Source organism: Aptenodytes patagonicus, chromosome 11 (assembly GCF_965638725.1).
Source record: "Aptenodytes patagonicus chromosome 11, bAptPat1.pri.cur, whole genome shotgun sequence".
In the NCBI taxonomy this organism is placed as follows: Eukaryota; Metazoa; Chordata; class Aves; order Sphenisciformes; family Spheniscidae; genus Aptenodytes; species Aptenodytes patagonicus.
In genome coordinates this window covers 13,739,917-13,764,916 of record NC_134959.1, presented here as the reverse complement: position 1 = coordinate 13,764,916, position 25,000 = coordinate 13,739,917, and the positions used below count along the sequence as shown (strand labels likewise).

General features: G+C 37.5%; 1 protein-coding gene across 3 annotated transcripts in view; it reads left to right on the top strand.

The window, feature by feature from the left end:
• The window catches only part of ZNF536 (zinc finger protein 536), a 354,954-nt gene that overhangs the window by 52,265 nt on the left and 277,689 nt on the right, over positions 1-25,000 (top strand). For 2 of the 3 annotated variants that reach the window (XM_076349184.1, XM_076349187.1), the window contains exons 2-3: positions 2,811-2,905; positions 15,709-15,779. The gene's annotated coding sequence lies outside the window, so the exon portion shown is untranslated. The remainder of the gene's footprint in view (positions 1-2,810; positions 2,906-15,708; positions 15,780-25,000) is intronic. The other variant, XM_076349185.1, reaches the window with a different exon arrangement.

The following is a 25,000-nucleotide window of genomic DNA, read 5'->3' as shown; positions in this document are numbered from 1 at the left end:
CAATTTTTTAATCCCAGCGAGTGTATTAGACACTGGTAAACTGGCCCAATTTGACCTAAGTGGAACTATCTTAATTTGTTTCCATGCAGCTTGCTGCCTGTACCTTTAAAATATCTGCTTTACATAGTGTCAAATGTGTTAGAATAATATTAGCACAGGTAAGTAAAATACCTTTTTATAAAGCTTTAAATAATTTCTGCTACAGTTAATGTGTAAAGCTACAGATTTTCCCAATTTGTTCATAAGGTTATGTATCACAGACCTTAAATCATTTAAGGTTTTAAACCTGAGGGGTTCACTCACAGTCATGAACTGGAAAGCAGATTGCAAGAGACATTGACATGCTGATCAATGACACAAAGCCTCCAAACAAATCAGTACAGGACTTTAAGAGATGAAGCCTTACTGTGTTCTGTCTGTCATCAGAATTTATAAAGCATCTTAGTGAAAGCCCCTTGAGAATCATTCCTAGAATTTTGCAAGTCATGAGCGTTTATGTAAAATCTGAATTTTTCTTTTTTTAAACGCAAGTAGCCTTGTAATAGCGTAGCAAAAATGTAGTCTACGATGTTGGCGTAGGAGTACTAAGAACCTGTTTAGTGAGGTAACATCTTTTAGAAACCTAACAGCTTATCTTCTTTGTTTCTATTTCTTGGCTTTCTTACATTGAATGAGCTGCAAGTAAACACTAAAAAGGTATATCTTGAGGTTTTAAGACATCAACAACAGCAGAAATTCCAGACAAACAAGCTGTCACTGTTTTTAGACACTGTGCAACTGAAAACATTGGATGGGACCTATGTTTATATGTAGCAGTCCAGGAATTTGCTGTGTGTCCAAATATTGTAACCAAAATTCACTTATTTGAATTCTAAAATGGTATGGGCCTCTATAAATGGGACCTGAATCCTATCTAGATATGATTTTATATTTGGGAAGACCAAATCTGATGACAGGGTTGGTGGGTTTTTTTTACCATTTACAGAAGGGTTTTTTCTCTCCAGCCAACACTGTAGGTGCTTGGCTTGACTGCCCATTGGTTTCTTTCTTGTGTAGCTGGGTACAGCCATGGGCAATGGGGTACCAGATCGGAGTAATGGCTTGTGTGTGCTCACCACCCATTAAGCTCAATACTGTAAAAATATGTGATGAGAAGACAGGCTTTGCCTTTCGGGGCTTATATTCACGTATAAAACCAGAGACAATTGGCATGTAAAAGAAAACTAGGCATGAGGAGAGAACAAAAAAGAAATGTGTTCCTACGCGTGAGAAAGTGGTGATGGCAAACCAGATGTCTACTGCTGAATTGTTGGCAGTTAACTGTGGAAATGTGAGTTACAAAGGAGGGGTTTGAAGCTTTTACTGGGGTAATTCTCCTATGTCAGAGAAGTTGTATGGCAGAATTATCACTTGGAAAATATTTCGAAGTGTGTGATTAAAGACTGGTTCAATCTGCAAGCGAGGGGGGAAGGAGTGGGAATCGGGAAACGTGGTAGACCATCAAAATGAAAATAAGTAGCCTGTGTTTGGTGTGGTGGAGGAGTGAGAAGAGGAGGTGGCACGGACAAAGTGGGACATTTTGCAGTAGCGTTTTGCACTGGATGTAATCGGGACAAAGTGGAGTCTGGAGAGATCTTAGAGGATACGTGAAAAGTGTTGTTATCAGTATTGCACTAGTGGAGGGCTGTGCTGCTTAGTAGTGAACTCTTAATTTGCAGAATTATTTAATATTGTTTTCAGCATCAATAGGAGTCCTCAAAATTGTTGTTTATCCTTCAAGTCAACAAATGGCATTGCCCAGCAGTGTGGTCCTTTCGGTGCTGACCAGTTTAAACCAAATGCAGTAAAATGGCCAAGCTCTTAACGATTGCCCACAGAAATGAAGGATGCAATCTGTACACACTGACTACTACAGCCTGCTGCTGGGGCTCTGCGGAGAAGTCAGTGCTTCTCTGGGAAATCAGCGTTGGTGAGGTGAAGCCCTAAGGCTGTGGTGCTTGAACTGGGGTTTCAGAGCCAGAGCCTGCTGTATGAAATAGTTTGGTTGATGTAGATGTACAAAGTGTATTATTTGGAAGTGACCTTTAATTTCATTTGTTAGACATGCATAGGAATAAACATAGTTAGAATTCTCAGTCATAAATTCTTCAGATTATAGCTTCAGTCAAGTGAACTTTATTTTGCTCTAAGAACGCCCTTTGTTTTTGTTTCTATTTTGCTTACTAATGTAATGGCCCTAAATTCACTACTGACAAATATCTTGGAAGTATTCTGGCTTGGCTTTTACTGCTGGCTCTTATCTCTTTTAAGTAGGGTTTATTAGATGAGATCATCTACAAAGGACTTTTTTCTGTTATAAAATGGAATTAAAAAAAAGTAAAAATACAATTAGTAGCTGTTCTCTTTTTACTCAGTTTGAAAGATTAGAATATCAATGTCAAAGAGAATAACTGGGTTTCTGGAGTATGCTATGCAACTTTTGTTTTATCCTGTTTTGTCCTCTTTTGCTGCACTGTCTAGGGGAAAGGATCAGAAGAATTTCATTCTGTTCCTCAGCATTATCTTGAGGAGACGTTTTCCCTCTCAAAACAATCCAGAACTGAAAGAACTTTTCAGTTCCCAAAACGAAATGACCACCAAACATGTACATTATGAAGGCTTAAAAAATAAAAGGTGTTAATCCCATCGGTATTCTAATTCTCAATACTTTCTGCTGCACTGTAGATTGTCTGCTTGAAGTGGCATTGTAATATTTTTAACATAAATGTCTGATTCAAACACTGAGTTTTGACATATTAAATTTCTCACAGGTTTTATTTTTACAGTTGCGACCTTCAGTACCTATCCCGTGTCTTTTAAGAATTTCTTCAGCCAGGGAACAGATTCGTTGGTTCAAGCGTAACTGGTAAGAATACTTACTTATATTGTTCTGATAACGTTTTCTTCTCCTTATGGATCTGAGTTTTTAAGTTTGGTTTTCCATATTAAAAAAAAAAAAACGCCAACAACATAAAAATGAGGTACCTAAATTAGATTTTAAAAATCTGTTCTCACATGTTTTTTTACATCTTCAAAAATATTATGTTTATGTCTTTAGCAAAACTTTTTATTGTAGTTCTTTCAGGGTGTAGTGAGCTACAAATAGATTTTCCAAGAAAAAAAATCTGCTTGGTAAAATCACGAGCATTCATCTTACGCAGTTGATATGTAATAATTGTGTTAGAGATGAATCATCATTTATTACTTTATCAACAGACTGCTGATTTTAAAAAAATCCATGACACTCATGATTAAATTCCTTTTATAATTTTTTGTTGGTTTTTTCCATAAGTTCAATAGAACATCTCATGCATATTATTAAGAACCATATTCTATTGTATATTAGCATGAGAAGAACACCCATGAAAGTCAGTGGGTGGAGGGGTGTATTACATTGTGTATGTGATTTTCCTCTGAGGTATTCCAGTGCAGGAGAAGAAGAGCTCCTGTAAAGTCTGAGAAATCAGATTGGTGTGGAAATCGGTGTGAAATCAGAATTGGGTTATTTGGCCCTCAGTTTGAAATGAAAGTCTGGCCTTCCTAGGAAATAACCAATAATTAATTCTACATGCGTTAATTGATTCTTAAATCAAAATTTCTGATAGCTTCTGCTCCCAAATCAAATTCTTATGTTATTTCTTTATTATAATTGTTATACTGGATTGTACACTCGTTTTTATATCTTGTGAATGAGTAGAAACTATGTGATTCAGAGGAATTGTGCTGATTTATAGCTGATGTAAGTGAGAGGATATTCAGGCATATTAAAGCTTCAGTACTGCAAATGCATAAGCAGGTATTGAATTACTGATGCTAATGGAATTACTCACGTGAGTAAAGTTAAGCATAGATGTAAGTGTTTTCAGGATTGATGTCTGTACTTAGGAATTTGTATCACTTAAGAATATGGCTCACGATTTTTAAAACTTACTAATTGAATGTGAGCTACTGGATTTTATTCTAGACCATTGTCTGAAAGAATTACAGTGACTTGATTCTAGCATAATTCCATCAACTTCAGAGTAGATATGTGGATTTTTAATGCTGTAAATAAGGATGTAGTTTGACCAATTCACTTCACTGATCCCTACTAATATCAGGAAATACTCGCCAGAGTAAAGGAGGAGCACAGAACTGGACAATTAGTAATACAAATGGTTTCAATCAAATGGTTAAATAGCTCAGCAAAGACGTGGTTCGTTTTGTAATAGCATTTGGAATCCAAATAAAACCATCTGAGAGATGGGCTGTTTGTTGTGATGTTAATACAGAAACTCTCAAGGCGTCTTGAATTTCAGGGGGGTGTCATGAAGTCGTCATAGGTTAAAAAAAAAAAAAAAAAAAAAAAAGAAAAAATTCCAAGCCCACAAACTTAAAACATGCATGCAGAAGCTCATACTCAATTCCAATTAACAAAGCTTACCTTTCTTTTGACCATACCCCTTAGAGGTCATCATGTAAACTATTTAAATTGATAGTAATATTATGCACCACAAAATTAATTTTACGTTGTATACAGTTTTTATTGTGACTTTATCTTGTTTCAAAAGTGCTTACTTTCTGATTTTGTGGATATTACTGACTGGATTACTTTTATTTTGGTTTTTACACAACAGTTATATTAGAAATTTGCTGTTTTATTCTTACCTTCTTAGTAAAAATCCTTTTATCACACAATGGGTAATTTATATCCATTACCAGCCCTTTCAATCCTTTTCAGTGGTGCTGTCAGTGCCTTTGGCACAGTAATGATTAATGTGATCTAATAATAGTGTGCCATTATATTACCTTAGTAAAACATGTACCAACATCCTATTCAGATCTACCAAATTCATAGCTTCCTATAATATTTTTGTTGAAAGACAGGATTACTATTTTTCAAAGCTGAATTTTTTTTGCCTTTAACATATTTAATGAAATTCACAATTCTTTGCCATGGTAATTTTTGTGCATGCATTTGGGCTTGATGGGTGAATTTTATACCATTCTGCATTATTATGATTTGTTAGGCAAATTGTTTGACATGTAAAGAAAGATATGCATTACATTGTTTTGTTTTGTTAAGGGTGCATTTTAAGCATTCAGCACCTTCTGATTATGCTGCTGTATTTATCATGGGGATATATTTAGATTGTAGTATGCAAGAATAAGCATTTGGGCTAAAATGTGTCTGTCTTTCTGCATTCTAACCCAGATACTGCCACATACTACAGAAGGCAAGTTCTATGCTCCTCTGCCCAGCAGTACTAGTTTTGGTTACAGTTGCTTTGCTGTGGTGGTCTCTTTGGCATTTCCTTTCTTTTTTTGCCAGTAGAAGCATGCAGAATGATGGAAACTGGGATTGTGCAGTGCTATGTCTGTGGTTTTCAATCTAAGGTACCTACGTTTGAAAACCAAATTCATACATATCTACCCCGTACTTGAGGTTCAACCAGATATAGCATTGCTTGACCCCAAACTCCAGTTGTCAGGTAGTACCAGTTCACCCTAGAAGCAGAGAGACTATCCAGAGGACACATTTTTGGTAACAAAAAATGTTGGTGCTCGTAGAAGCGCTGCAGTTGTGTATGTATGACTGCCTACCAGTCATTCCAGTTACATACCTGATGCAGTGTGGGAGTTTGCTGCTGCTCTTGCCCTGAGCACTGATTCCCCCAGTCCTCTGCAACAGGAGGGACTTTAGTCACAGCACTCTTTCCAGTCTTGGGTTCATCCATTTAATAATGCTCCTAATCAGCATGGCTGAAGAGTTTGGATAACACTGCATCTTTGCAAAGCATCTTAAATCTTCATCACCCAAAGATGTCATTATTGCAGTCAGGGAGTCACAGACTTAACACTGTCGCTGTAAAATGAAAAGGAAACAGCATGTCCACGTTTTAACTCTACTTTGTGATATTCTGCTAAAGACATACTCTTACTGTTTCATCATATCACAATAAATAATGAATAAGAAAAATATTTTAATCTTGTCAATACTGGCAATGTCTAAAAACAAGGAAAGTGTGTGTATGCATTTATGTGGATTCCTTATTTGATTTAGGCTAAGTGATACAGCTGTAACATGACTTGAAATATGCAATCAATGTAAACGAAGAAAAATATTTTGAATGCAGTGTATAAACTGTGTGGTTCTTTAGACATATTTTTAGGAAAAGAAAAAAGATTATGATTGTCATACCATATAACAATAATACTACTACTGGAAATATATGCAGCAGCTTTATTTTCTGCCACAGTAAAGACAGTCTTAAGCCTTGGTCATTTAAATCAAAGACATTCTCATCTCTTCCACATAGCTGATTCTTCATGACATAACAAGAAATGAAGGGGGGGGGGGGAGGAATAAAGCCTGAAATCTTGGTTTAACATTGTACTCCAAAGGTTTAAAGAAAGTTCAAAAAGATGCTTCCCTGTTTCTAGTAATAAATAATTATTTACAAAACAGAAAAACCTTTTATAAAGAACTCTCCAAAATCAGTTTACTAACAGAGATATAGTTTGTTAGAGCTCTAACAGAGCTGTACTGGTCGAATTAGAGATGCCTTAGGTTGCACTCTAAGTCACTGGACTGTCTGTTGTGCAGATTGCCTTGTATCTTACTGCTTTATTACTCGTGGATCCTGCAGTTGTACTAGTCAGGACCAAGCCGGAATGAAAAATAGTGGCTTCCTTTTTTTGGCTAAGAACAGAATGGTCAGTGAAATGTTTCTCCCTCACCTCTTTACATCCAACTCAAAATAGATGTAGTAGACTGCAGAAGAGACTTTGTTGTAGAATGTAGAATAGACTTTTCCATGGTCTGAAGCATTTTCGGGGCCTCGCTGGTTGTTTCTTATGTTGTCCTTTCAGTGGGAGATTATGATATAAAGTGCATGAGGCACCAGGTTCCTTAGGGTAGTTTTATGTCTGTTTCTTTGGTAAAGTAGGATTGGAAATTGGTGAATTGGCCAGCGAAGGATTATTTCATCTGCACATCTTTCCATCTTCATTCTGATGGGATAGAGGCTCTTGTGTGTCATCTCTGGGAGTATGACTGGTTAGAAAAGGGAGAAGAGGATCCTGATGCAACTGCGTAAGCTGTTAAACAGCAGCATTACAGTTCACTGCCTTTGTTTAGGTTCCTATCTGTATTGCTGTACTGTGATCCTTAACACACTTGGGTAGGTTAGGAAGTGGCTTCTTTTGTGTGACTCTGAAAGAAAGGCCTCCCAGTAAGCAGGGAAGAAAAATAAAATAAAATTAAAAAATCTTGGCCTAATTCTTGGAACATAGCAAAGCACAAGAGGAAAGTATTTTCGGCTTTTAAGGCTAATTTTATCTCTTGTGAGGCCATCAGGTCAATGAGTAGAAGTAGTGACTGGTAATTCTTGGGTTATATTACTAGCCACTGAATTACTGTGTGACTTTAGTAATGAAACATAAATGTTCTCTCTGTTCCCCAGTGGGCATAATACCATTTACCTGTCTCAAAAATGCTTTGTAATTTAATTAACACTTGGAGTGCTCTTTGAGATCCTTAGATAAAAGCAGGCAGAATGAGTCAATTGTTACAGAAATCCCAATTTATCCCCATTTTAAAAAAATTACACTTTGTCTTGACTTTTTCAAACCTCACATAATGTTTGATAGGAGTTTTGGGCTTTGTTCTTACTGGTCCTTAGAGTCACTTATTCTTAGTGATTTGCATAGGCGCAGTGTAGGTATTACTTTTTTGTTCAACAGAGTATTTTGGTGGATCATAAATTACCAGTCCCTGTGCTGGGAATCTGTTTCTGAGAGAAGCATGCATTTTCAGAGGAGAATTTGAGTTGTGGTAGAAAAGTTCTGTATTATTCTTCAACATATACTTTTTATTGTTTTAGGGGAAAGATTTCTTAATTTTTAGTTGCGCTGCACTGGATATAATAGCTTGGTCTCTGTTTCATCAGGTATGCCAGTATCTTGCTGATAAATTACACATGACAGTACTATTGTAACTACAGCTATTCAACAGTCATGTAGGATTACCACATCCTGTCATGGCCAGATGACTGACCAGTGACCAAACGAAGTATTTCCTTTGTATAGACAATCTCTGTCTACAAGTATGCACTGATCTGCCTTTGGACTGATTGAAATATTCAAACAGAAGTGTATATGCAGTTAAATGTATACTTTGTAAGCCAGCTGAGATGTGCAGTTAAGTAGTTGATCTTTTGCATTCTCCTCTGACCTCCAATAAAGAACTTAATGAGGACAAGGAGGAACACTTGCAGCAAGCAAGCTGCAACTTCAACCCATCCGTGTTTTCCATCTTGTTTTGGAAACAGCCAGATCTCTCTTTCTCTAAAATCATAAAACCCACCTCTTTGCTCCCGGGTACCTAATTCATTCTCACGTTTTTGCCTTAGCAGCTGCATGCATTCATGTGAGGTTTGCTGCCTACCACTCAACTTTCTTTTCAGAGACTATGAAACAGCACACACATACCTGGATACAGCTGGGCTCAAAGTAAGGTTCTTGGCAAAAACATCTATGCTCACATATTTTCCCCCTTTTAATCTACTTTTTGCCACTGTCTTATTTTAACTACTCAAAAGGAGTTTAAACACTCTTTTCGATAAGCAGATAATCTCAACAAGCGTCTTACAGCTAGCAAAAATGTTGCACACCTGTTTATACACAGCCTGGATGAAATATCTCAAAGTCATTCTAAGGAAGTCTGCCATTCCCTTCTGGTATTAAAAATGCCATCATCTTGAAGTTTTAAGTTGTACTATTTGTGTAATAACACATAATAGCACCTACAAGGGAGTTTCTATCTTTCTTATTCTTCCCTTCATCTCCTCCAGCAGTTGTTTCAGAAGAACCCTTTTGGTCTTGCTTTGATAATTTAAATAGACAGTCTGATGCAGTTGTGAGTGAAACTATGGGCTGTCTTTCAGCTTTCATGGAAATCTGGGAAGGCCAGAATAGCTCAAGTGATCTGCCACTGCTTTTCAAATGTTTTAGAGTAACCCATGTTCCATGTAACAGAAATTGTTAATAATTTTTTTCTGACTCTACAGCTGACTTTCTTTCCTCCTCTGTAACTTTTACTTTTATTGCATCTTATTCTTTACCATATCTTACCACAAAACATTTGGAAGAAGGGTGGAGTGGAAGATGTCTGTGAAGTTCATACTTCTGCACAGCTGTAGTGACAGGTAACAGTGCTGGGAAGAAGTGCAAATGTGCCGTAGTGATGCGGGCATCTGCACATGTGTGAAGGACTTCCTGAGAGTAGCTTGCTTTGAGAACAGGTGAAAGTGTGCAACCGTAATGCTCAGTCAAAAAGTGGTAAGCTTCTCTCCCTTTATCCCTCACACTCTTCCTCTGGAATATTACATTTTTACTGAAAGTGTGGCTGCATAAAAATAGAGCACATCTTAACTCTCTTAATAGTGATCTCAAGTGTTGCTTTGAATGGACATTGTCCTGTGAGCAAAACACTGGAGGAAAATTCTTGTGTTCCTTTTCTTTGCTGTGGGTAACTGCACATTGCATAGCTGACCAAATATGCCAAGACTATGGAAAAAGAGAAAATGGCAAGATGACTATTTCCCAAAAACAGTAAACACACATTGCAGCCTGGCTTCTTATTTGAGAATGCAAGATTTTACTTTTTGAATAACTACTGTCTTTTAACAATAGGCATCAAGTGGTTGCTATGTGATACACAACAGTGTTTTTCATGAACTTTTGGCTGCTGAATAAGCCCAGCAAATATGGGTTCTTACCCTTTTAGTTTTCTGGGTCAATTCATTTTGCACAAAGGAGAGAATGATAATTTGAGTTGTAGGCAGAGAATGTTTTCTTCACATGGTAGGAAAGATGAAAGCTGTTTTTATTTGATTTCTTTTTAAATTAAAAATTATAATTCTTTATAGAGTTGCAAATAATTATCTTATTACTAAAGGCATCCTGTAAGCTTGTTACAGAGTCTTTCTCTGTAAAATAATTGCTGATTGTAACTGCAAACTAAAAGTGGGGGAAAGGAGGGGGAAACATAGAAATATAAATATATATGTAACATGTATGTGTGAAAATTATTATTATTTTTTTTTAAATGTGATATGATTACCCCAAAAGTAAAGACCTAGGCGAATGCTTTTTGTTTGTTAGGTGATGTTGGCTGATTACAGACCATACAAAGGTGTTTTCTGAACTGCTGTTCTCCTCTCTAAATGCTCTCTTTCCTGTTTATGGGCCAGAGAGGACACTGTCTATCAGATTTAGTTGGCTTCCTGATGGGACACCACATTGAGGATGCTTTTATGTTCTTATCTCCTGTTCTTCTGTTGTTGGAATCCCATGGAGCAGGATTTCTGAGAACTGTGGATTTAAAATCTGCATGAGAGCAGGGGCTGGCACTCAATGATGCAGGGAGGGACAGGTGAGGTGGCAGAAGAGCAGGCAGATGTCAACAGCTGGTGGGAGCACCACTCTGATGCATAAGGTTAATGGCAGCTTATGTGGGAGGATGAGCAGGACTCCAGAAGTAGGGATGAAGGAGGGGGTTTGGGATAGGGGGAAGAAAGGCATTCAAGTTATGCAAGGGAAGGCAGAGAAATTATCTTCTGGCTGTGCAAAGGTATATGAGAATGTGTAACTGTCTAAGTTTCTCAATGCTAAAAATCTCATTTAATTTTAATTAGCTTCTGGAATAAGTATACTCACAGGGGCTTATTCAGGAAGGCTTTGGGGCAGGAAGGCAGGAAGAAGGGTGCTTGGTCAGGAGAAAAGTGAAAGTTGGAAGAATGCTGTTGAGGAAAGATCCATTGTATTGAAAGACGAAGAGTTTTGGGCAGGGTGAGCAAGGAGATCTAGGTTAAGGATTCAAGGGCCACTAAGATAGGATGCATGGAAGGTCATCGTGCTCTTCTGCTAGGCATTTCTAAGCCAAGACCTAGCCTATCCTGTATCAGATATGTAGCAGCCCTTGTTTAGTCTTGACCAAATTAACAGAGAACATCATCTATGTGGCAAATTAAACTAGGCTTTGGAGGGTGGGTGGACGAACCATTGATGTACTGTTTGCCACTGTTGGTGTTATACTGGATTTGGTTACTTCAAGGAAAGTACAGTTGTAATTACTCTTCCTTTTGCTGGCTGTGTATGACAGCAGCCATCAGTGTTAGTCCATACACTGAAGTGCCACAATGAGATGCGTTTTAAAATGAGAAAGATGTACAAATTCCACCCGAGTATTCTGGCTGTTCATTCTCTAAGGCTCTTTTCTTAGCCCCTCACCATGCTGCCAAAACACAGCTTTAGAGCAAGCTCCAGAAAGGCTCCATTTCATGCCATCTTTCCTCTAATCTGGACATAACGTCACTGAATTATCACAGTGGATGTAGTCCTGTATTTATGTAATTTACATAATTCCATTAGATTGAATAAATTTACACTAATTTGTACCAAGTACTTGTGCTGAGAAGGTTTGTGGTGGTTGTTACTGCTGTGTTTTTTGTTGGACGCAGTCAAGCTATTTCTGCGTATAGTTATTGTGGCAAAGATTGTGTGTCTTTACCAGCCAATAAACTGTGAGTGGGTGTTTCAGCTTTCTTAAAGAATTTCCTTACAAAGAAGAATGAAAGAAGTTACAATATATCCCAGGTCACCGCGTCCTGACAATCTTCAGAAAATTCTCTGTTTCTCTCCCCATTTGCCCAGTTGTCCTTCTCTCAAAAGTACCTATTGCCTCTTTTTGGTTGGATTCATTCCAAATCCAGTTTTGAGGGACATACCTTTTCTCTTTGATATCAGACACTGCAATCCCTCCCTCCCCCCAGATGATGATAATAGTGATTGCTTGCTCAAAGAGAAAGAAAAATTCCTTCATGGATGACTTTTTTTTTTTCTTAGACGTTCCATGTAAAGCATTGATCATTGGGATAATTTTCCCTCTCAAAGTCATATCAGACACAAAGCTGTCTTCAGGGCTATTTCTTCTAGTTCACTGGACAGCTGTTTTGCCTGAAAAGAAAGAAAAGATCATATATCAATTAAAGACTTCAGGAGAATCCTTATGTTCTTTAACTAATAGGAAAATCCTAACTGCGAGTTCTTGATCTTCTGACTTCTGCTTTTTCAGTTTGGAGAACTGCATTTAAATCTTTTGCAAGAGTATCTGTTGAGTTTATTTTCTTTAATATTTCTTTTGTGTGTTGTCTTGATGCTTGGAGGATGTTACAAACTCTTCTTCACTGGTGACAGCCACATCATAAGCAAACAGGTTTTTTACCCCTGTGACTTGATTGATCCTTTTCTGAATGTCACTATGGGTAGAAACTAGTGCTGGTTAGCAGGAGCAAGGTTCTCATCTTTGCTCTGCTGGTGCTGAACTAGTGACTTCCAGTGGAAAAAGACTAAAGGGCGGAAGGACATGCCCAAGCTGCAGCCTTCTTAACTGGTACAGATGCCTGTATTTACTCGTTATTCTGCATTTCCGTAACTCCATTACACTGAAATAACTAACAGGTAATAAATTCCTTTTTTGTTAATTAATTTATTACTAATTATGCATTTACCCTAGTCTATGATGCTAATTTAAAGAAGAGTCAAAGTACATTAAAAATTCCTTGCCTTTAAAAAAACCCCTCAGAATACTTTATTCAATTTACTAAATGATGTGTATATACAGTAACAGAATTGAGTTTAGCATGTGTCCTTTCATCTGTAAGTGTGGGGTGAAACACGTAAGTGAACTTGGATGCTACCATTTTAGCCTAGTAGTGATTACCTTCCAGAATGGAAACCACATCCCTGATACAGGGTTTTCTGGCCTCGTTTTGGTATGTGTTGAGTATTAGAGCATGTTTGCACAGCACAAAGCAGCACTGTGCAGGTGGGCTGGAACCAAGCTGAAGGCTGACTTGGAGACACAGTAGCCCAAGGGAGCTATTAAGCTAACTTTCAAATTTTTGCACAAGGAAAAAAAAAAAAAAGACTAAACTCCAAGAAGATTTTTATATCCACCTGTTGGTGCTCTTCAATGACATCTTTAGCAGTTTGTTACGTGTTCATGCTATGTTAGTATTTGATGGTATCTTTAGACACCAGTCGATGCTATGCAGGGCTCAGAGTAAGAAGTAAGTACTTTACTTACTTTACTTACTTACTCAGTAAGTAAAAGTACACAGATACGCAGTGTTTTGATGTGTTTTGCTGAAAAAGACCCTCTGTTCTCTAGGCCATCGGACCTTGACTTTGGTAAGGCTTTGCAAGGGCTGCCTGGCCTGGATTACTTTATGTAGGATTGCAAGCAAAATTAAGGCATGATGCAGCTAATTATGCAGTGAAGAAGAGATATGGGAAAGATGTGCCAGCATAATTGCAGTAAATTCTTGTATTTACATATACTTAAAGTTGTCCTGATCCAAAATTTCCTTAGGCAAATGAATTTATTGATTTTTAGCAGATCTTGGATCATATCGCTTGCCATATTGGATCAGAATATTGGGCCATCAAATGCCATTGATTATGACCAGGAGCAGAAGATTTAGAGGAAGAGGCAAGAAACCTGTGATCAGTCATTGTAGAATAAGCTCTCCTTAAGGATGTTGTAATTATAAGCAGGACACATGGCCAGTGTGTACAACGTGATAGTTCCAAACCAAAGGAAAACAATGAGGATGATATAATTCTCTTTTGCTTTGAAATAAAGAAAGATCAGTTTTATTTAATCAATAGACTCTAGGGTTTGATGTATGGATGAAAACTTACAATCAGTGGAATAATATTTCTGGTTAAGCACTTCTCATCAGGAACTTGTTTGACCTGTGAGCTGCTTCATTTTTTAAACTTCGATGTCTCTATTATAGAACTTCTAAAGATTCTTGCAGTGCCAGCATGGGGAGTGCGTGTGTGCGTTTTAATACGGATGCATCTTGTAGGAAAGGAGATAAACCTTTTTCTTTGTACACAGACACATACATGATTTATCAAACATTGTATTACTCTGTCTTTACAGTAAAACGTACAGTGGATGTGAATTACTCTATCTGTGTAGGATTAGAAACTCTGATGTTCTGTCTTGTATTCAGGAAGAGGATTACTCTGCAGATAACGTGCAGATAATTTACTTGTGAGGCATTGCAGCTTAAGGACAGCAGAATCAACTTTCTTGAGATAAAAGGAATAGGAATTGGCATGGAACAATATAGTGTAGTTGACCACTCAGGAATTTCAAGATGACATCAGAAATATATCATTGTCTATTTATTGAACAGTCATTTTTTTTCAGTCATCCTAAAATGATCTTTTGATTTAAAAAAAACCCCAACAACCTGTTGTAAATGTTGAGTATCTTGAAATTCACCAATTTTATTGCATATATAATTGGCAGCATTAAATGCCAACAGCTCATTTAAATATGAAACATCTGTACATTATTATTTAGGGATTTTTCATCTGTTGATTTTAGGAATGAGGATTTTATGAGTCCTTGCATGCATAGTTGTATATTACTTATATACAAAAGCAGTCAGTAATGAAAGAATAGTCCTAAAATATACTGTATATGGTTTTGTGATTAAGGTAGGAAATGCACAGCATATGAAGAAATGCAATATGCATTGCATTTGATTTTAGGTGTGGCAGCAGCAATTATGATTTCATAACAGTGGGAGTAACATGACAGTTCAAAAGCTCAGTGAGAAGATTATGGTTTTTTTATACACATCAATGTAAATTCTTAAAATAACAATGTAATTTTTACATTTCTCACTGGATATCAGGATAATCCAATTTAGAACAATTTATTCTCAACAGGTATGGTGAAAATAGATATATCATTGTGGAGCGTGGTATAATACATTAATTTTTATGAGTGAGTTATGAAGATGTACAACTCAGGACCTAAGATAAACATCATATTCCTTAATTAATCCATTATCCTATGGCACATATGTGCCACTTTTATTACCCTAAAATGAAAAATGTAAGGGAAAAAATAAAAGAAATGCTGCTTTTTTTTTTTTCTGTATTAGAAAACCTTTCTTCTAAAATCATAAAAATGTAAAATCTAATGCACCAAACACTATTAATGAGTTAGACATCTAAATTCCTTGAAGACTTGTAAGATAAAGAGCCATCATCTTCTGGTAATCACATTCAAATACGTTCTTTAGCTCAAATGTTTTAAAGCTTATGGATGCGGTTCCTACATGTTTAAATGAATCCAGACCACTTAAATTCCAGCTAGAGAATGCAGGTGAATCTGTGATTGAGCAAAAATATATAGGACAGTAGTGGAAAATGAATGAAGAAAAAAAATTCTGCCCCTTTAATATCTGAAAATGCAGTATTATAGATGCATATAGTTTCTGAAGCCGCCCATACAGATCTACAATGAACGTTTTTCTCTTATGGGTCTTAATAGCTTTCTTCAGCCAAGATTCTCCCTTCTGCCTCATCACAGATCCCCAGCAAATATGATGCATTTGTTTAAAGGATACGAAACTCGTAATTTCTAGAGGACGGATGGCAAAATGTCCACTTCTGCTTGACTCCACTAGCCTCAGCTTAGGAAGTTGTTTCCCTTTGGCTCTGAGTGTGGGTGGGCGTCACGTTTTAATCGCAGAGTTTTATTTACAGATGGGGATGAATATTAGTCTTGTAAATATAAATATTTTGCATTTACAGCAAAGGATCTGCAAGAGCTTTCGTCATCGATTGATTAAAGAATTAAACCTCGCCGCACTCCGGCCAGCTAGGTAAGTTGTATTAGCTCTACAGATCAGAGTAACTGCGGTTTGGGAAGGTGGGGTGATTTTCTTAAGATCTGTCACTGGCAGGGCTGTCCGTGGCATGTCTTGGAACAGGCTCCAGATCTCCCTCACTTCCTGGTCTATGACTTCTCCTCGACACAATGTATCTATCTGATTATCTAAATGGGTGAACCGTTTTTCCAAAATCTGTTATTTCATCTCGTATTTATGTACTAGAGCTGGGTGCTGAAACAATTACTTGCAGATTGCCTACTAAACTGTATCAGAATTTCTTAATATCAAAACTATAAGTTTATGAATGTGTGTTTTGTGTGCCCAAGAGCAAATGATCTTTAAGATATCTATGTGAATACATTTTAATGTGATTTTACAATGTTAGGCTATCTGTCTTTTCTAAAGTCTGATACTAATAGAATTTAGTATTTGTCATTTTACATTGAAATAAGAATAGACATAAGACAATATAAACCAAAACACTATTAATGAAAAAATCAAATTAGAGATTATTGTGTGTTGAAGACATTAAATTTAATATAAATTAGCACAATACAAAGAAATATGTTTTTCTGCTATCTCAGCATTAGAAGAATAGCACTGCTTTTCTCCATATGTCTGTGTCACCAGGTTGTTATTTCTTTTGTTTAGTCATATAATAGAATGTGTTGAGACATATTATCCTCAACTTGTGTAACAGCCTACAAATACTGATTGCAGTTTGAGCTTGTTATGGAAAAGTATTGCCCTGTGGATTGAGAAAATGACCAACAGCGGACTATAATCTATGAAGCTGAGAGTAAAATTGCCAACTAGAGGTCATTTTTCAAACCAAGGGGCAATAGTTTTCTACTATAAACTGAATATTACAGTCAGTATATGTTTTATTAAACCATTTCAGAAACTTGGGAGCAGTTTCATTTAAACTTCTTGCTTGATGTGGCTCAGAGAACAGGCCCAGGGCAGCTCACAAAAGAGGCCTGGCATAGTCTCTATAATAAATATTCTGTATACTCAGTAATTATGAAGGCTTTAGGGCCTTAATGGTGAATGGCCATATCCTGCCACTATTCTGCATCCTTAGCAGCAATTGAAGTCATTAAGATTTGTGTATAAAAATCAGTGCAGGCCGCTATTTCTCACTGTAATACTATGACAAACTAGGGCCAAACTACATAGAAAAGCCAATTATGGCTATTGCAGTCTAAAAGATTAAAAGGAAAACACCTTTTCCCTTCTCCATACCCTTTCATTGTTTTTCTTTCCTACTGAAGTATGTAGACAATGGATCTCTTTATTGGCACTCATATGGGGGTGATTGCCTAGTGCCTTAGTTAATAGGAGGATTTCCATTCTGGAATAACAGAAATAACAACAATAACATGCATGGACAAAGTGAAGCCTTTATCCTCCTCCTTTAACACACCTTGCATATCCATAAAGAGTTCTGCCATCCTGTGCGTGGGGAACAGAGGTGCTTTCTGCAGCCATTGCTCTGAGTGACTTTTACTGTTAGTAGATTGTCAGTACAAAATCCTCGGCGGACTTCAGAGTTTAGAAAGTATCATAGGGAGTTCCAGCCTCTCTGCAAAGCAGGGGGGGCAAAGAAAAATGAGAAAGACCATTGTGGTTTGGGCAGAAGGGAGGCAAATAAAATCTTTCACCTTTTCCTTGAGAATCCCTGATGGAAGTGTTTTGTTTAGAGCTCCTTGTGGGACTTCTCCTTAGCTTCTTTTGCAAACTTGGACGTCAGCTTGGTGTCTACCTTGCAGGATTTCTGATTTTTCTATTTGGGGCAAAGCTCACAGACTGATCCTGGTTTTGTGGCATAAGCATGTCACAGTCCAATACTACAGTAAACATATTTAAGTTACTGCATGCCTAAGTTGCAAGTTCACTTGTCACAATTATGCATGTAAATTGTGCATTCATATAACCATAATTAGAAATTTCTATCTGCACTTGCCAGATTAATGCATAGTTACAGCTGTAGCGTGGGCAAATTAGGGGCAAAATTTGTTTTTGCACTTTGAGTTTTTAAAAACCAGACCTTACATCCATATATGCGTATATATTATACAGACACAGACATAATTTTCTAATGTTCATAATTTTAAAGGTCTACATAAAACTTTGCCACCTCAGTAAGGGTGATGGATTAGAATAATAAAAATTGGAGCAGCAAAAGACCTGTTATACAACTAGTCCATCTTCTTGACATTACAGGATTGTTCCCTACAGGGTATTTGCTAATACTTTGTCCAGAGCAGGTTTAAACGTCCCAAGCAGTGAAGTTCCCACTAAATTTTCACAGATATAATTCAAAGGATATTTTTCTGACACTTTATCTTAAAGTGATCAGTTTACCTTGTTACGTTGGTCATAACTTCAGGGACCTGTCCTGTGTGTATCTCCTTGGTGCTTCCATGCTTCTAAATATTTGCAGAAAGTCACCATAAATTACTTTGGTATTGACTTTGCCCTTTTCTCTCATCCTCTACCTAACACTGTGTCACTGGGCAGATTCTGGGTTTTTTTCCCCCAAAACTCTCTTGTAGATCAAAAGACTGGGCTAAATGAAGATGGGAATATTAATTTAGTGTGGTATATATTGCATAACATATACACACTGTCTCTATATGATTGTGTATCTAGCCTGTGTTCATTTCTAGGAGGATGTTTAGAGGTCTGTCTGGTTGTATTGGGCACTATACAAACATATAATTAATCTCATTTTTAGCAATGCTTAGCTCCAAGCTGAGGGCGTAGAAATATAGGGTTATTAGTTTCTAGAACATTTTTATTATGCACTTTCTATTTTGATTGACAACTATTAGTATTTTAAGATGACAGAACTAAAACTTATGCTGCCAGATAGCATCAAATATAATGTATGCTAAGTAAACAGAAGCATGTGAGCGGGATAATATTTATTGTATAGTTACATAGCAGTGTGGTAAGAGACTAGAGAGTTATTCTTCTAGAAGGATATTTGATATTTTACGCTCTTTAGAAATACAAACATAGAACTGAACTTTGCACCCTGTTTCCTCAGGGTAGCATGCAGGTTTATTGTCTGTCCTGGCTGGGTTGTTCTCGAAAGCTTCCATTCTTCATCTTCTTCCTTTCTCTCAAATTGCCTGTGTAGGAGAGGAGTAGGAGAAGATCCTTCTGAGATCAATTTTATAACTCTTCTGCTTTACCATTTGATAGTTTGCCTTGCAGCTCCAGCCAAAATTTGTATTGAACCCTTCATATGCAGTCCTTCTGCCAGGGAGCTTGACTGTCCAAGTAGATGAAAGTCTGGAGGGGTGGGAGGCACAGCCAGGAGAAGTGTTGTGCAATAGGAGATTCATGAGGAGAAGGATGAAGCCACTGTGACCAAGTGAGGTTGCAGGTTCTCATTTGGCAAAAAATCAATAATAATTTAAACTGAGTAAATAATAATTTTGTCTCCAGGACAAAAAGAATAGTTACTATGAAGTATGTGCAAATTTTGCATGTATTACTAGTGAATATTTAATATAAAGCAATTAGAGGCAGGGCAAGAATTATATAGCTTTTAAAAACCAATAAATAGAGACTCCTGTTTTCATGACACAATTCACCCACCTAAAACTACTTACGGACTTCAAGTTAAAAGGAAGAAGCTGGAATGTTCAGGACCTGGTTCAGAAGGTTGCGCTTAGGTCTGTGTGCATCGACTGCCATGCTGGAGCCAGGCCTGGCTTTAGAATGGGACAGCAGAGATGTGCATCTTCTGCAAACACATTTAAACAATACAAACTAAGTTAATGAAGATGTGAATTCTTGTGCTGTGTGAACAAGTAAATTGAAAGATAAAATTGGCATTAATCAAAAAGTAGGAAGACTTTGGGCTCTCTTTTTTTAAAATAAATCAATTTCAGCTTGCATCCTTTTCAGCAAAAAAGTACTCAGCTTCGTGTTGCAGAAAGTTTGCCAGGCACAGAATATACTAGGCAGAAGTACCTGGTTTATCTTGTGTACTGAAAGGAATAAAGCAGTGTTAATCTGGTGTTCTGCTTGCGCTAATTTTTCCTAATTTTAACCTAGTTTGACTATTTCAATAAAGTACCATGCGTACCTATCTTTAGTGGAAGAAATTCTAAGAAGCAACTCTTCAAATCATTCTCAGTTCAGGGTTTTTTAAACACATGACCATGAATGACTGCTTGTGTCCTTTGCACAGCATCAACACAAGTAGCTGTAAAATCACAAGGTAATATCATTAGGCAGTTGGTTTCAGCAAACTCAGATTAACTGGAGAAGAGAAGAAGAATCAGTGGGATTGATACATTTCACCATTATTTACTCTCTTGGGTAAATGACTTTTTCCAGTCGTTGAGACAAAAAGTATCCCAAGCATGGGGTGTTTTTATTTTTCCCTGAGCATGCCTTTACATACAGTGCTTGACTCCTAATGGGGCTGTTAGGCAGCACTTTCAAACAGTTGCAGTTTCTAGCTGCAATTAGAATGTCTTTTAAACACAAAATTATATATTAAAAACCCCCAACCTGATCACATAGCATTTATTATGAATTGTCTGATCAAGTTCAGCATTCATTCCTTAAATATAGTACATCATACTTTATTGTTGGAAAATTCCCTTTTGGACTATAACCTCTTCTTCCCTCTTAAGTGTAAGTGGTTGACTGCTGCAGCATTCATCCAGTGCACCTTTTGTATTTGCTTCAGCTTTTCATTCCTTGAAAGTGGTTTTCCTATTGACTTGTGTTTGGCATCAGGCTGATGCCATTAAAAAAAATACCAGTCTTAAAATGCTTATTATGAATCTTGATTGATGAGAGCACTGAAGGTGCTTGTGGAAGTACAACTTGTGAATAGTAGTGCTTGTCGGTCAAGACGATGCGCCATTGTGTCTGACGTACTTGTAAATCATTATCAATCCTGTTACCAGTTTATGTCTAATCCCTTCTTGTCCATCTGTGATGCCCATGGTTCATCTCTTTTGGGCATTAATATTCACGTTTCAGAATGATACATGTAATGACCGGTCTCACTTTGAGGGAACAGTGCCACATTATGATGGAATAAAGTGTCACAATGTCTTAGGTAAATAAGCCAGTCGGCATGAGAAGAGAAAAAAACCTTCATCTGGCAGGAAAGAAAATGGAGAGGAAAAGCTGTGGTGCATGATTGCTATTGAAAAAGAAGGCACTACCCAGCAGAGTAGAAATGAAGAAATGTGCCATCTGCATCACTTTTGCAGTTGGAGTGAGAGTGGTTATAAGGGGGTTGGGATTATATTACAGGCCCTTCAGGTAACCTTTCTGGATTTTGCAGCCACGGTTCCTGTAAACTCCTCTAGTATAGTCCAGTAGACTGTCCAGTGCAAATCATAATGCTTTGTTCTGAGATTCACGAAGAGTTGCGTCAGAGATGTTACTCAAAAGGACCTCAACGACAGTCTTAGATCACCAGGGTCAGGTTTTCAATGCTAGTACTGTTTCCATTTGAGCATCTTCTTTGTCTCCTGTAACTTAAATCCTATCCTCAAATGCTTGCTTAGGGATGGCATTGATATTCGATGAGAGCTGCAAATGCATCAGAGATCAGATGGAAAATATGTATATAATGTATCTGTGTATTTTGTATGTGGCAGCTAGGCATAGTAATGGAGTAATGCTTTAATATATACAGTATCTATTATACAGTCAAGTGGAAGAAAGTGGATGTTTCTATTTATCAGTTGGTTTTTTTTGTCTTGGGTGTTTCTGTCTTTGACTGATACAAATATTTTGGAATCTAAACATATCTCCACAATACTGTTGTGTCTTTGTTCTGGATTTCTTTCATCTTAACTTATCAACACAGTATATGAGCCATTTTATCCTACAGTGTGATCATCATCCTAGTGTGTATTTGCTCATTAATGTCAGGTTAAGATCTAAAGAAATACGAAAGTAGGAACGAAATTTCTTTTTTTTGGTTGGTAGTAATTTTTTTTATACTAATAGTGATGGAAATAGGAAAACTACAGTACTGTGGCTTTGGGGGGTGGGGGGGAAGTATACACATTTTCCCCGCAAGTGCTGTACTGCTTCCAGTCTTGGGTTGGCTTAAATATTAGTACTCAAACATGAGCTTAAAACAAAAACTTTGACCAAGTCTCTTTTTGTAGTGGGGAATAATTGTTTTGGTATTTATTGAAATAATTGAAATATGCCTTAAAAACAAATGTATACGAAATGTGCATTCTAATATTTGTATTTTTTCACTGAACGGATTTCTTTTTTTCACTCATGTCCATTGCATGAGTTCATGAACAGTTGGTAAGGTCTGTTTTTTTATACACCTGATATACATAGTGAAGAAACTTTGAAAAGAGAAAGTACCAATGGAAAAATGTAACACCTAATAATTTTTTTTTAAACTGTCTTTGGTTGCTAACAGGACACACATTTGTTAAATGAGCCTTCCCCCCCCCCCCCCCCCAAAGTTACCCTAGAAGTATTTCGAGAGAGGTTTTTTTATTAAAAAACATAGAAAACAAAACTAAAACAACTTCCTGGTTTTCAACTAACACCTGAAATTTTTCTTGAAGGCTGCAGACAGAAGGGGAGAGGGATGCGCAAGTGGGTCGGGGAGACCACAATTTACGCATTAGGGTTTGGGTGTTTTGTCTAACTTAAGGTGTTGAAAATTCTCACAGTTGGAGCCTGCTCCTCTCCACTAATTAAACAGGAGCAGAATTGTACTAATCCTGGTCATATGCAGCAAAAAATGTCCAAGTAGCAGCACAAGGTGAGTGATTCGGGGAGCATTAGGACACAAGTGAGGCTAACCTGAATTGGTCAGGCAGTTGGACTAGGTGATCGTTGTTGGTCCCTTCCAGCTGAAATATTCCATTCCAGCCCACAGTAGGTCCCATGGGGAGTGACGGGACACTGATCCTTGTGCTGAGAATGAGGGTCAGAGGATGTTTCCCAGTCGAGCAAAACCCTGAAGCACAACGGGAACTTGATGTGTTCAGGTGGTTTCAGGAAGGTCAGTTGCATGCTGAAGGCGTTAGATGGACTAATCTCATTCAGAGCTGCTCTGGGTTTTTTTTGTTTTTTGTTCCCTCCCCTCCCTTTCACCTTAACGGTCCAGCCATTTACACTGCTTGTTTTTATTCCTCAAAATTGTTCTTCCCTTTTGTAGGGACAGATCGCTACCCACAAACTCACAAAAAAAAATAGTTAAGGATATGTTTTGTCTTGAAAATTTTTAATTTGATTGACATGATTTCTAACATATTATATATTTTCTGAAGTTTTCAGGGGAAACTATGCAAATGTTTTGATGGAGTTGAAATGCCTAGTTTACATTGTAAGGCCCTTCCGCCCCAAACTATTCTATGATTCTATAAATGACAGAATTTAAGGATAGTGTTTTGACTTTTCCAAGGTAAACATTTCCATATTGCAATGTCAGTTTTGGCCTGTTTTGGGTCGGAACCAAATTTTCTGCTGAAAGTTTCATTTTTAACAGATCTACCTATGATAATGAGTTTAGCAGCTATGGGTCTTTCGTTTCAGTCCTTCCTGAGAATCACCATGTCTGCCTCTACTTGTTGCTTTATTATTTTTAGGAGCTGTCAGTTTTCAGTCCTCTTCAGGCTCTTTCCCCAATAGCAGGAGGCACAGAGGTCTTGTTTCTTTTTTCTGCATTCAGAATATGAGACACAAAGAAGCCCACAGTCTAGTTACTGAGCTAGGTTTATTGCAGTAAGTTGGCATTGTAGGGCACATTCTTCCCAACATCTTGAAGCTTTTAGCGAGTCTTTTCTCTTATTCGAAAACTGACACAGTTTGGCTTCTGTTTATGAAGGAGTCACAGTCCTGCAACACTGATTCGCGTTTTCCTAACCCTATTCTAGTGTGCTTTCAATAACGTAGCAATCCCGTGTGAAACCTTGCAGCTTTATTTATAACACCAAGTTGGTTTTTTTTAAACTGCAAACTATACCTCTCAGTAAATGAAGACCCATATTTAAGTCAATTAGCACTAGGCAGTGCTTTAATTTGTATAAAACTTGTGGCAGAAAAGCTCCAGAAAAGTACAGGAAAAGGAGATCTAAGGCAAGGTTTTTATTTTTTGTATTATCCTGTTTATGTGTACATTTTAAGTTTAGTTTATAATAATAAAACGTGTTAAGACTTGCTGGATTTCTCAGCCTTGTGTATCAAAGCTCCTCTTTATTGACAGGCATTGTCAATGCAAACTTTCCCAGATTAGCCAAATGCTTTATTTCAGGGGACTGACCTTCCAGCCTTGGCACTAATGCTAAGAATATCAATTTAGTTACCAATTAAGGTAGTACTGACTTTTTAATGACAGTTTGTGTCTTTTTTTTATGCTTGGTACTGTATGAGACAAACAAACTTTTTGCACAAACACTCTGTGCGATATAATCTGTCTCCCTGGAAATAACACTACCATTTCTTCCCCTGTGAGAACAATTATCTTTTTTTTTTTAAAGATTGTTGACATCTGCTTAATTTATGATTAAAATCATCTTAATTGAAATATTTCAAATAATTTTTCTGAGCAGTTCAAATCTCCATATACCCTCCCAGTTTTCTGTAGTGTGTAGTAAGCCCTCTTTGTTCAAATGCAGCCCTCTAATTGGTGAGAGGAATGGTGTGGTAAATGTACTCTGTTGAGAGGGCCTAAAATAGCCAAGCGGGACTGTGCTCTTGCTTCCTCGCTTTGAGCCAGCCCTTTGACTAGGACAAATAAGAGTAGAATAGCAGAGTGGCAGTTGACACCATCTCCAGCCTCATCCTCAGTGCTGTGTGCACTCCCAGAGAAGATCCCTAATGGCCTTTTGTACCACCAAACATCCTGTGCTCTGTGCTCGTGGCCTTGGGTGGGAGCCACTGGGATCACCCAGTACATCTTAAATTTCGGGAAGCTAGCCAGACTCAGCACAGGCTGTGGGGGTATGTGGACCTGGAACCTGGGTATGTGGCAAACCCAAGCTGGGCATCCAGGAAAGGAAAGGGACTTCTCTGATGTGGCCCAGGGTTGCTGCTGGGTGGGTTCGGTGGGAGCTGCTTCCATGAGTGAGCCTGGTTTGGGTAGCACCCAATGTAATGGTGGTTTTGGAGTGTCTTGTGGAGATGGATGGAAATAGAGGGAAGGGAACTGCCTTGCATTTGGAAAGGGGGGTGAGGACCAGTGA